The sequence below is a fragment of the Coturnix japonica genome, chromosome 5, assembly GCF_001577835.2.
Source record: "Coturnix japonica isolate 7356 chromosome 5, Coturnix japonica 2.1, whole genome shotgun sequence".
Lineage (NCBI taxonomy): Eukaryota > Metazoa > Chordata > Aves > Galliformes > Phasianidae > Coturnix > Coturnix japonica.
The window spans coordinates 11,644,874-11,658,178 of record NC_029520.1 but is presented as its reverse complement, the minus strand read 5'-3'; the positions used below and the strand labels follow the sequence as shown (position 1 = coordinate 11,658,178).

The following is a 13,305-nucleotide window of genomic DNA, read 5'->3' as shown; positions in this document are numbered from 1 at the left end:
CAGTCACCTCCCTGGGGAGCCTATTCCAGTGTTTAACAACCCTTTCTGTAAAGAAGTTCTTCCTGATATCCAACCTAAACTTACCCTGGCGCAACTGGAAGACATTTCCCCTCATCCTGTTTCCTGACACCAATGAGAAGAGACCAGCCCCACTCTTGCTCCAAGCACCTTCCAGGTACTGGAAGAGAGCAATAAGGTCTCCTCTCAGCCTCCTCTTCACCAGACTAAACAGCCCCAGTTTCTTCAGTCACTTAATAAAATAAATAAATCTTTGAACTGACATAGAAGACAAATGAAACAGAACTACTTTCTTGCTTCACAGGGCCTAAATGTCACTGTAGCAGGACCAGGAATGCCCCAAATAGCAATGACATCTGAGGATATGCTTAGTGCCAGGCTTTTACATATCCTATCTTACTTCAGAGCATTGCATGTTTCACATTTAGTCCAACTCTGAAAAAACCTATGGAATTTGAGGTAACAACTGAATTGTGTACTTAACTGTTTGATAATGCCTTTACAGAGACATGTTCACTACAATAAACACACTGTTAAAAGACTTTAGGTCTGAGCTTGCAAAGTCCTCTAATCCCTACCAGCTGGTTTCCCTTCATGAAAAATTCCCCAGACATTTCTTGCACCCATAGTCAAGTGACAGTGCATAAGTATCAAATTAAAAAAAATTAAAAACAAAACAATTATTCAAAACATCCATCTATTGAGTGATATTTATTTTTCTCTTCTTAACTAGAAGGATCACAATTAGAGTTCAGTGCCTTATTTCACACTCATTCCATCATTCAGCAACCAGATAAAAGCCTACTACCATGCTGGTAATCATGTCAATTTTATGCTAATTTTGAGTAAAACTTCATTTGCTATTATATGATATAGCCCATGGTATTTCAGCAGTCTTTAAAAACTCCAAGTGGAAACTCACATCAAAAAGCACTGAACCAGTGACCTGCAATGAGGAAACTGTTTATTTTCCACTAGTTGTTATTGATAAGGTACAGTTTTGGTCCATGACAGGAACAGTTCTTTTTACTTAATTATTCAAGAAAGGCAGATCACTCACTACAAAATGAAATTTACCACCAGCCCACCTAGCATATCAGTTTTATCAGTCACTACTAATTTGGAAGCTCTGTTTCTGAGCGTCCTAGTCTGGATTTCAAAGCGCATGAGCAGCCACTAGCTCATTTAGCAAGAAACAACTGGTCATTCTGGGGAAGGAGCTCTTACTGGAGATTCCTCCCTAGTGAAGCATTCCCCTAGAATCTTCTGATATTGTTAAGCAGCCTTCTTCCCTTCTAGCATCTTTCTATTGTGCCAATCCTTCTGTCATTACACCTCTGGTGAAACACCTTTTCCCCATATTGCTCTAATTGTTACATTAGTATATGAATTTCCCTCCTCTACAAAACCACTTGTTCTGAACAATTGCACCTCTCCCCATTTCCACATCCTAAGCAGTTAGTGAAGTGAGAACCAGCTAAGGCACCATTCACAGTCTACAAACCAAACGTGCTAACAAATTTCCTAACTAGATGGAGAATGCAGTCAAAGCAAAACTGTGACAGTTTCCTAGTCCTTAGCCTCTTCTACAGCTCTTATGAAATGCAGCATGCACTGGATAGAGTACTGGTAAATTTAGTGCAGTACATTAAAAATTCTTTCACAACATATTACATGATTTTCTGTAAAGCAGGCCAGAACAGATCTTTTCCTTACAAAAACAGCAATATGACAACATTCATTTCTTTGAGTAAGGAAAAGTTCTACACAATGTGATTCTCTTTTAGTACACCTGAGGTTCGCCAGATCAGAACTTAAAGTGTTGCTTCCACCTTCAGGTAGAATTACTACTTCAGATACATGTTTGTGTGTATTTACAGCATTGAATGCAGAATTAACAAGGGTAACACAGTCCTATGTCTGAGTACCTGGGCTAGAGCTTTTTCCACATTTCCTTCAGTCTTGCTGTTTCTAAAGTAATTAACACATGCCAGGACCCAATTACTTGTTATGCCATTTTTTTTCTGCTGATGTACTACATGACCATAAAACTTCCAGTGAAACTGTTTAGGGATTGATGGTATGAACACTGGTAGATGACTCACACTTGTATGATCCTTCATTTGCACCATTACTGCAAAGCATGTAAATAAGCCAAAGTACAATTTTGTACCTTACCATAAAATCTTGGAAAAAGTTTAAATGCATGAAGAAAAGGAACAGAATCAACACAATTCTATTTAAGAGATTGTGTTACTTTGTACCTCATAAGAAGAGTCCTATGAAGCGTATGGAAGTGTTACTCCAGAATGACTGAATTCTATTGAGGTTGGAAGGAGCCTCTGAGAATTACCTAATTCAACTTCCAAGACCTTGTCTGAAAAAGTATCAATGTTAACACTGACTGCAACAACACTAGGGCACTGCAAGTAGAGTACACAGATAACTTAACAGAAGTTCAGCTATGAACTGCAGAGGAATAGTACATTTTGATTAAAGGATGGAGAAGTCTCATGCAATAATGCTTTAATACATCCTCTGTTTAATATTAAGCACAGTAAATACCATCCCCATGAAATGCAGAAATTCTGCTCCCCAGGATGGCTTATTCAGTTTTGTGTTGTTTTTAATCATCTATTTAGGAACAGGACTTACCTATCCACTGTCTTTAATAGAGAATCTTTTTCCCTCCTGTGTAGTGAAACAGAGTATTTCAACATGAAAGCTGAACGCATTACATACCTTAATTTATCATCACAGAAATACATTAATAAGTCTTACTGCAGTGTTATTAGATTAAGATGTTCTGATTATGCATTATAAGCAGATGCTATTAACCGCATGGCATTTAGTAGAATAAAAACACCACTGACTATATTAAAGGGACAGATTTGCAAATATTTTCCCTTGTTAAACTATGACTTCTGAAAACATCCCTTGGGTAGTAAACAGTACAGATGGGAAATTATTATTTTAAATATAAGAGACAGAAACAAGAAGGCATCCCCATGTAAATTATCTCTGAATTTGGAGAGAAACCAGATTTGTTTTCAGAAGCAGATAAAGTAAAACATCAGTTGCCATTCCATCAGTGCTTGAAATCCAGACTAGAATTAAGCAGCTTAGACTTATCTCTTGTCAGTTGATTTTAGAGCATGGAGACAGAGCCAGTAAGTGAATCATTCACTGAATATTCATACAGTGTGCATCATTGCTCTGAAGAAAACAAGACTCACATTCAGCATTTGATAAGCAACTACATGAATCTGTCTTCTGTCATACAGTATTTCTTACCATTGATTCCCTCAAATACATTTCACTTCTCAAGCTGTAATGCTACAACTAGATGGAAAGTATTGCCCTAAAAACAGGATGGCAAAGTCTTTGGCTACAGAAAATGAAAATGACTCCAAGTGCAGCAGCCATACAAACAGAAAAGAAGGAAAGAGCTGCTTACCATTGGAAGGCCTCAGGTAGGCAGGGATCTCTGGCAAGAGATACCCTCACTTCCACTGCCACCCCTTAAATGAGGTTTGGGAAGTGGTGGATCCTGGCTCCAGCCCTTCCAGTCACTCAAGTGCACTGCATGCAGTTGATCTCCTTCAGGTTGGCCCTGCCTTCCCATCAGGTGCTCCATCACTGCTTCAGTCCCTGACTTATTTCCACTACACACGCCTAGTTCTAGACTTTGCTGAAGGAAACCCAGACCTGCTGATCTGTTCTCTCCACATTCACATCTGCTTCAGGAAACCATCACCAACTTAGACCTATATCTTTCGGTGATACATAAGATTACTCTTACAATTAGCAATTCACACTTCTGTAATTTTATGTTTCCAGCAGTCACATCCATTATTTAACATTCCAAGCATGATGTCCACCACATACTATGTCACCATTCAGTTTCATGTTATTTCTCCTCTCTAAACTAGGAAGCACCAAATTTTCAGCAGTATTCAGCCCTCAACTCTGATCCCCTCTTACTTCAGATTTCAGCTGGATGATTCAGTTAAACAGAGGGGCATACATTTTATATCAATATAAAACAAAATAAGATTTTAAATATTAATGGCTCACCATTATCTTGTGGATTGTTCAGCAGAAAATCGGATTTTTACTGTCCATTTTAGTGGGCAAAACACAAGACTAATTTTGAAGAGCATCTTCATTCTCTCTTGGATACTCTGAAACTTAAGTATAGAAAGCTTTAAGAAAATATTCATTTGTCCACTAAATAGCTGTGCACTTCCCAATTCTCTGTACAGTAGTATGTTACTGGTCCTGTACCAAATGTACTCTGCTTTATTGGCAGAAGGAAAGAAGAAAACAAACAAACCCTTAAATAAAATAAGCAAAACAAAAGAAAGCCGGTGTTAGAATAATTCTAAATTCAATCAGTCACTACTTGGCACTTTTGACAGTGGCTCCTATAAACTGAAGCTTTTCCCTGATGAGCTCCATTCAGAATATGTTACAACTACAACAACGACAAACTACACTCAGTTCAGTACATGTAAGGAACTATTTTCTAAATAAATTGCCTCACAATTTCAGCAAGAAAGCTAACTTCAAAGTGGGAGATAAATGGGGTCTTATAAATTTATTCTTTGTCAAATATAAAAACAATATTCTTTTTCTCTCCTTGCAAAAGCATGCTGAAGGTTGCATTCTAAAGATATCATATTATTGGGGGTTTCACATATATATATATATATATATATATATATATACACACACACACATAAACACACAAGTATATTCAGGAAGCTGAGTAGGAAAACTGCATGTTAGGGCTGTCTTATGTACATAAAGATACCTACAGGAGCATTTTTCTTCTTTAATCAGTATGAAAACACACAGCTCTGATTCCTCAGCATCTTTGAGTCACTGGTCTTCCAGAAATACTAGTAAGCTACATAATACCCAAAACAATCTTGCTTTACAGGTGATCAAAGTGAATTTTAAAATCCTGTTTACTTTTACAGTCCTTTAAAATGCTACAGTGTAACTTGGCAGACATGCAGTATAAACAAAATCCACAAATTGAACTATGCTGATAACAGCACTATTAAGATTAACTTTTCCTTCAGAAAAGAATTACCTTTTTAATTTAACTTCTTTGTTCTCTACGCAGTGAATTGCCAAATAAAAGCAAAGTTCTACTGGGAAGTAGCACTTTGGGATTATAGTAAATAAGTCCCATGAGATACAGTGATAAAAACCAAGTAATTATAGTGTCACAAGGTCACAGGAGACTTGCAATAAAAACATTGTGTTAAAAAAATACAGGCAGAGACATCTAGCTATGGAAGTACTCTTATATTGTTGCTTCAAGTCTGCACCCATTCAAAATCAAATGAGCTAGGAAACACTGCTGTACGGTGGGCTGGCAGAAAAGAATTCAGGCCATCACAGTTTATCAGATACATCTCATCACCTAAGAGCTGGTGAGTCCAGAGAAGGGCCACAAAAATGATCCAAGGGATGGAACAACCTCCCTTGTGAAGACAGGTTGAGAGAGCTGGTGCTGCTCAACCTGCAGAAGAGAAGGCTTCAGGGAGACCCGAGAGCAGCCTTTCAATATCAAAACAGGGACTTAATGAAGGAAGGGGACAGATGCTTTATCAGAATCTGTTGTGACAGGACAGGGAGAAATGGCTTCAAATTAAAAGAAGGGAGATTTAGATATAAAGGAGAAGGGTTTTTTGTTTTTTTTTGTTTTTTTTTTTTTTTGTTTGTTTTAATTTAAAGATAAGGGAGGTGAGGTACTGAGTCAGGTTGCACACAGATGTGGTGAAAGCCCTGTCCTAACAGGGATGCTAAAGGTCAGGCTGGACAGGGCTCTGATCTAACTGTGGATGTCCCTGTTCATTGCAGGGAGCTGGACTAGGCCTTTAAGGGTCCCTTCCAACTAAAAAGATTCTGCGACTTCTTGCCCATCTACTGTACTCTGGTAACTGTTACCTCCAAGGACAGCCATCACTGGCTAAACTTCATCTGGGAGCATATGAGAATTTGAAGATCATATCATAAGAAGTTGAGTTTACTGAACTCTGAGTATAAGGGCGCAAATGCAGATTATAAACATCTCCGCAGATTTGCACACTGAAACCTCATTAACATACAAGTAATTTTTGAAGAGTCTTCTCTACTACCATAGATTATGCTTTGTTACATTACTGTTCTTACCCTAGTAGTTAAGTTCTAGAAAATGCCTTGCTTGGGATAGTGTGCTGAACTAGAATGTTTGTATCTATACTGAGTGGTAATTATCACAGAACACATTTCCTTCTGCATAATTTCTCTGCTTTGATAAGCAGTAGATTCTCTGAAGCATACCACAGACATCTAAGGCCACACAGAGGTTCTGCATTACCTATGTGAGCCAATAGCTTTCCTAATCTTTCCAGGTCAAGGCCCTCATTTGTTTGAGATGAAAGACAATTCAAAACATTTTTCCTCCCTAGCTCTAGTGAAGTGAACTAAGTTTATGAATACTCTAATAAGAGTGAGAACAGCATCTACAGATGTGGGCTTCTAGGTTCTGCTGTTTTGTTAACAAGAGAAGGCTGGGTTAAAAATAGCAAACTGGAAACAAGTGACAAACGAGAGCTAAAGCAAAGATGCCAGGAGTAAAAAAGTAAACATAAAACAATAGAGTAGGTCACCTCCTTCAGGTTTTTACATTTTCTCTATTTTTGCACTCACAGCATCATCTCCTCTGCTTTCCTCCTTTGTTCTTAAGGTTTTCACTTACTCGCTTCCACCCATTCTCTTCACATCTTCCACTCATACACACTTCACCACAGTGAAACATGCTGTAATGACTTACAGCCTGCACCAATGATCTATAGCAGCAGACTCTCAGTGTAATAGAAGTGCAACAGAGGAAAATGTAGAAAAAAAGCCAGAGATCACTGTTTCACCCTGATTTGGATTTCTATCAACATACAAACAGGACAAGGAGAATTGATTAAAAAACCCAGGATGCTCTACTTAAACCTTTCCTTCTTTCTTGATTCCAGCATAATCCTAACATGGATAAGGTGGCTGGAATAACATGATACTCTGCAACTATTCCTTCAAATCCTTTCTGAGGCAGAAAATAAAAGTTTCCAGTTAACTTAGAACCAGGGAGCAATGCTCCCAGCCCAATTCCTACCATGCTTCAGCCAAACAGGAGATTAATTGGTCCCTGCCCTCTCCTTTTAATTTGATATTTTCCATAGGGCAGAGTCCTAGATGTATGGCAGATAAACTACTATTTTGTCAGGCCTCTAGATTATCACCTGGCACGGACAAATAAAGCATTTAAGGTTTGGGAAGGGACAATATCACCAGTTTGAGAGTTATAAACACATCACATATGTCAACAACAGATACAAACATTGGCTGCTTGTGGCAAAATCTTGCTACAAAGTCTTGAGCTCAGCTACAGTCTCATTCCTGGGGTCTTGACATCATTTTTCTCTCTCCCATATTGATAATTGTCCAGAAGACCAAGTTAATGTTCCTCTGAGCTCTCTTACTGATCTTACACTGGGCTTCCTTTAGGCACAGGATGCCCTTACAATCACTGCCAACTGGGATATCAGCAAATTCATATCATTTAAAAACAACCTATGCTTGTTCAGGTTTATCCTCATTTGACCTTTCCTTCATCTGGTATTATGGGTTCTCCTCCAAGCATTTAACCATTAGGAAAATGCAACAAAGTTTGCAGAGCAGTTCCAAGTCAAAGTCAAGAACACAAGCAGAGCGTATCAGTACGTCTGGAAAGCTGAGATTCAGCCTCCTTCACTTTCCCAATCTACTCCCTCTAGATTTCCATACGACTTTCAAAACGAAGCCCTCCATACACCTGCTCACATATTACTACTCCCTGCTTTAAAAAGAGAAGAACAACAAAAATGCCAGGCAGTAAAACACCCCTCACTGTTCTCTCTCCTATCGAACCCCTGCAATTGAAAATGTGGTGTCATGCGAGACCTTTAGGACTACGGGAATACCATGTGTTGTGCACGCAAATCACCCAAAGCACACAACTGCACTCCCACCCACAGGCGCTCAGATCCACCAGGCTGTCAGTTGAGCATCTCACACCGCTCCACGTCGGCACCTAAAAGCATACGGTCGCTTATCATCCTCACAACTGCAGAGAAGGAGACGTTTTCATCTGATCAGCGTGAAAGCACACGAGCGGTGAGCCCTGTGATGGGGATCACTTATCACCTCACGCTCCATCCTCCTCCAGCCCCGTCTCCCAGCTGCTCCTCCAACGCAGCCCCCCTCCCCTCCGGAGGCAGCTCTTCGCTCGGGGCCGTGGCTGCGCCCGTCTGTCACCGCTGACAGCATTTCCGAGCCGACTGCTCAGTGTCAGCGCAACACGTTATTTATTGAACCGCCGCTGCAGCTCAAGTTTCAAAACTTCTCTCCCTTGTGAGACTAAACACCGCAGGACCACAGAGCCTCGTCTATTTAAAAACCTTCTCAAACGGCACGGAGCCTTTAACTCTTAACACCATTAAAAAAACAAAAAAAAACACGCTTCAAAGGAGAAGCGGCAAAGCATTGCAGCCCCATCTGCGGCAGCGCTCGCGGAACATCCCCTGCTAAAAACCAGCCGAACCGCCCCAGAAAGCGCCGGCAGCCCCCGCCCCGCTCACTCGCCTCCAGCTGCCGTCTCACCGCCAGGCTCGCTCCGGCAGCGCCCGCACCGCAGCCCGTCCAACAAGCAGCGCCCGCCCGCGGGACCGACCTGCTCGGCCGCGCTCTGCTCTTACCTCCCGAGCACGAGGAGCGCAGCGTGCACGGCCCCCGCCGCACGTGACACTTTCGCCGTCATGTTTCCGCCCAGACGGGTCACACTTTGCAGCACTGACACGGATCCGGCATCTGATCAGCACCTCTGCCTAAACAGGCTTTGCAGGGAGCCGACCAAACAACGGTAAACATTTAGCAGAAAGCGAGATTAAGAGTTAAAACGCGCACTTTTTGCTCTTTGCGGAGCATTTCCGTTTCAACCGTCCATTTACAGCCTTACCTCTGTAGTAGCACTCGCTTCCAGCTATGTAGCCTAAGTTCATTAATACTCCTGTGAGTATGTTACTTCCAGTGATTATCCCCAGTTTTAGAGTTCCCTTTTGGCTGCAGTTGGTGTATCTGTAAACATAGAAACGTTTGCACAGTATCACAGAACTGCAGGGGTGCAAAGAGGTGCCTTAGTCCAACCCCTGTACCAAAGCAGCCTCCCTACACTAGGTCCCATAGCAAAGCATTCAGATGGCTCCTCAGCATCTCCACAGAAAAAGCTTACCACCTCTTCCCATTTCCCCCTGCACCCGTATGAAGGGCTGCAAACAATATCAGTTGTGTCTCGGTAAAGAATTGGATCTCAGTGTCAAAGCAAACATGCCCAGAAGTGGGAGAGAGAGAAAAGGCAGAAATGCTTTTGAAACATCTCTGAACATGCTAAAGAATAATTAAAATCTGCAAGAATCCAGAGGCTGGGCTTGCCTTGCTTTCAAATTTTTGTCTACCTCTCAGCTTTGAGATAAGCATATTAAACACACACAGAGGTATGGTCAAATTCATAGCATTTGATGCACAAATCACACACATTTGATAGCACAAAATGGATAACAAAAACTATTACTATAGCACTGCTTGTTGCAGTGTTGTTTCACTGTCAGTAGAGTTTGCATCCTTCTTGGCAAAGCTGAGAAATTTTTTCCAACACCAGTCTGCTTTCTTCTCTCCAACTAGCTTTACTCACTGGCTAGGGATGTGCCCAGGTGACTTTCCATGTGATGAAAGCACCACCTGGGACCTCACCTACTCCTTTATGGCTTTTTAGCTTTGTTACCTCCTTTCTTGTTCACACCTGAGCTGGAATTGTTGAGGCCATGCTAGCACATGCCCAGAGCATGGCCAAGCCTGAGTTTTGTGAAGGGACAGCACCTGTAACAGAGACTGTGCAATTACTTCCACTCAGGTAGCAACAAAGGGTAAAAGAACTGAGTTTGAGTAGCACAAAGTACAAAATGGCATCCTGCCATCGCTGCAGAATTCAGTTATCATTTTACATCATTATCTATGATGTATGGGTTGCACGTACTTAATGTACCATCAGAGAAAATCCAAATCTAGGTTAATTCTATGTCTCTCTCACTGTAGCAGTTTGCAGAAGCTCTACTTCAGCTGTCCTGTCCTTCCAGCTAATCGCCATTCCATAAGTCCCTCCTTCAGTAAGAGTGGTTTCTTTCTGCAGTAGTGCAGACATATTACTGTCACAAAGCTAGCATTGTGTTACATCTTAGCCTCTCATATCTAACAATGAAGCTTATTCAGGGACAGCAGAATCATCATCCTCAAAAAAGATCTATGAAAAGAACAAGCAGGGAACCCGGAAGAGAACACTGCTGGGTACTGCTCTAAAGACTGTTTTCATTACTTCCATCTTTGAAATCAGTGAGGAGATATCTGTCAGCTCCCAGATGTTGCTCTTAACCGATTAGTCTCACCAAGATAAAACTAACATTGCACTGTAGTCCAGGTTGCTGTTATATTTGCTGGTTTTTCTGTTGTTGTTGTTGTGGTTTTGGTTTTTTTTTTTGTAAATCTTGAAAATACACTGTTCATTAATTATCTTCAAGAAATCTAGCTAAAATTCAGTCCAAACAATTCTACTTCCTAAAATAATCAACTTAAGAGTTCTCACAAGAGATTGAAGCCATAATGGACAGGTAGAGATACTTGTTCCTAAAACCAAACTTACTATTTTTTCCCCCTCTATTGAGAGTGCCATCATCTTTTCAGTGATCTTGTTCTAGGGCAGATGAAATACACTACATTTTGATTGCTTTGCATATTGTTTTCGTAGAAAATACTAACCTATCAGATTTTCCCCCCCAGTCTTCTGTTTATATACCAGAAATTTTAAGTGGGCAGCTCATGCTTTTAGAAGCGTCCCATTACTTTTATTCAGCACTTTAAAAAACATTTAAAAGAGCCATTGATCTGGCTGCTAGAATTTAATTAGTTGGAGCTGTGTGTCAGTCAGCTGTAACTCCCTTCATTTAGCTATTGGAGCTGCAAGGCCTTAGCTCCACCTAGCGTTCATCTTTTAAAAGAGCCGTGAATTCTTGACTGGCAGGTGATTATCCGGTCTATATGTTTTGTGCTTTTTTAAAGGTAAACAATCCTACCGTAGTACATGAAAATCCAATGGAAGGCAGGTGCAGCCATTTCAGGCAGACACAGCTGTTCAAAACATCTGCCTCCAAGTTCATTCTCACCATCTCACAAAGGCCCTCTTACTACAGCTTAGAAAAAGAAGCTTTTACTGTAAGCTACTCCAAGCTAATACACAGAGAAAACACTACTGCATAAACTGCTATTTCATTTCCTGTACTGAGGCAATTTGGAGTCATAGATCTCACTTCAGTCAATCTGAACTCTGAATGCTGCGGGATTTGGTGTCTGTTCAGATTTGTTTGAGTTTGGTGTTTTTTTTTTTTGCATAGTAGAAAAAAACATATGCTAAAAAGTAATTCCAACATACACATATTAAGCAGTTTCTTTAGCATAAAGACACCCAGTGTTCTATTACGCACTGTGAAATGTTTCCAGCTAGCATTCAGGCTTGAGCCAAGCAAGATCTATCTTTTGTGAATATTATAAAGTTCTTTTGTTTTAGTTCTCTAACTTCCAACATAGAAGAGCCCATAACAACAGGACAATAACAAGGTTGTCCTACCTGCAGATTTTGAAATGGAAAGTTAGCAGCTAGAATAAAACAAATATAGCTAGAAGTAGATAACCAGAGAGTATCTAAGGGAAAGACTCACCAACCCTGAAGCCTTCAGTCAAGATGGGTGCTCACTGAAGTCAAGGCTCACCACAAGAACTCTACAAAGGAGCAGACTCCAGAAAAAGATGCTACCTTAGTGGTGGTCAGCACTTAAATGGGATCTAGGAGAGGTGGAGTCAAGCTCCACCCCTTTCAGGAGCACAGCTCAATTGCCTTCACCTGTGTTCCCACAGCTGACATGTTGCTTGCCTCAGATGGTTAATCAGAGGCTCAGGCCATGATCAACAGCTTCCCTTACAGAAAGTAAGGGTCCATCTCTGTCCTTTTTCCAGACAATGCTCTTGATTGCTTCTGACTTTGCTGGTCATTACTGTGCAATTATTTATCTCATTATCATACAGATGCAGAAGCTATTCCTTCCTCTTGCTTTTAGAGAATATCCTCAAACACCTCCAGTATACTTGGTATCATGATTCATTTAGTCTGGTATAACAAAATACCTTTTACCTAGCTACTAAAGCAAACCATTGGTGTGAAGCTTGTTGCAGCTCCCAGGCAGTAAAGATTAGCTTAAACAGCTTTCATCTGACCTCTGCATTTGCAAGAGCAGGCAAGGTCAGTTAGTGTGATTCAGCTGAGGTGCAATAACTCAGTCACATGCCTGAGCTTTCAGCTTGTTTACTGTTCAGCTTTCTTTTGTCAGTATTTTCAGATGTTTGCTAAAATGTGTCTTCACAGAGTAAAGAAATGATACTTTCTATAGAAATTTAAAGAAGATCAGACAATATGCTTGTCAGGAATAATGAAGTCTTTGTCTGATATATGTTTTAAAGTTATCTTAAAAGATCTGCCTGCAAACAGTCACTGAAATCTACTACAGGAGAACTCCAACAAGCCCACAAACAAACACCAACAGAAAGGTGGTAGGTCTCCAGTTTTAATCACTGCCTTGGATCCAGAAGTTGATAACCTGCACATGGATGCCTTAGCTTGAATAGTTTGGAAGTCTTAAGTAATTGGCCATAACTGATACATTTATGAGAAAATCCTAGATTTTCAGATTTGTTGGGGGGGTCTTGTAACCTGCTACACACAAAATGGACATTTCCTGTTGTAGTAGAAATGCTGAGTCAGGGCCTGAAGCAGTGATTGAGTGTTGGAAGACAGCACCAACACAGCAGTGCTCACCTACATACAAATGGATTTGAGTGTAGTGGTTTCTTTCCTATATTTCTATACCCATGATTCTTGTATTTGAGTCTAACCTCATTTGCTGGTTTTCATAAAGTGAACTTAGCATATAAAATACATTCTTTACTGGACTACTGACTTTCAGTAATTCATGTGTTGCTGTTTTTTAAAGCTAATGTACCTTTACTACATTTATTGTTTCTTTAAGCAATAGGTTTTATTGATAAGTGTCTAGGAATGTTTTGGTTACCATACTTTGATTAACTTACTAGAAATAACAGGAA

At 40.4% G+C, this 13,305-nt stretch overlaps 1 protein-coding gene across 6 annotated transcripts in view; it reads right to left on the bottom strand.

Annotated features, from left to right (window-relative positions):
- The window catches only part of PPFIBP2 (PPFIA binding protein 2), a 90,024-nt gene extending 80,046 nt beyond the window's left edge, over positions 1 to 9,978 (bottom strand). For 4 of the 6 annotated variants that reach the window (XM_015863951.2, XM_015863952.2, XM_015863953.2 and 1 more), the window contains exons 1-3: positions 9,884 to 9,978; positions 9,062 to 9,180; positions 8,802 to 8,939 (exon numbers count right to left, since the gene is read on the bottom strand). The gene's annotated coding sequence lies outside the window, so the exon portion shown is untranslated. Of the gene's footprint in view, positions 1 to 4,095; positions 4,187 to 8,688; positions 8,782 to 8,801; positions 8,940 to 9,061; positions 9,181 to 9,883 lie in introns of those variants that run through there. The other 2 variants (XM_015863948.2, XM_015863949.2) reach the window with 2 other exon arrangements.
- Positions 9,979 to 13,305: the final 3,327 nt, after the last annotated feature.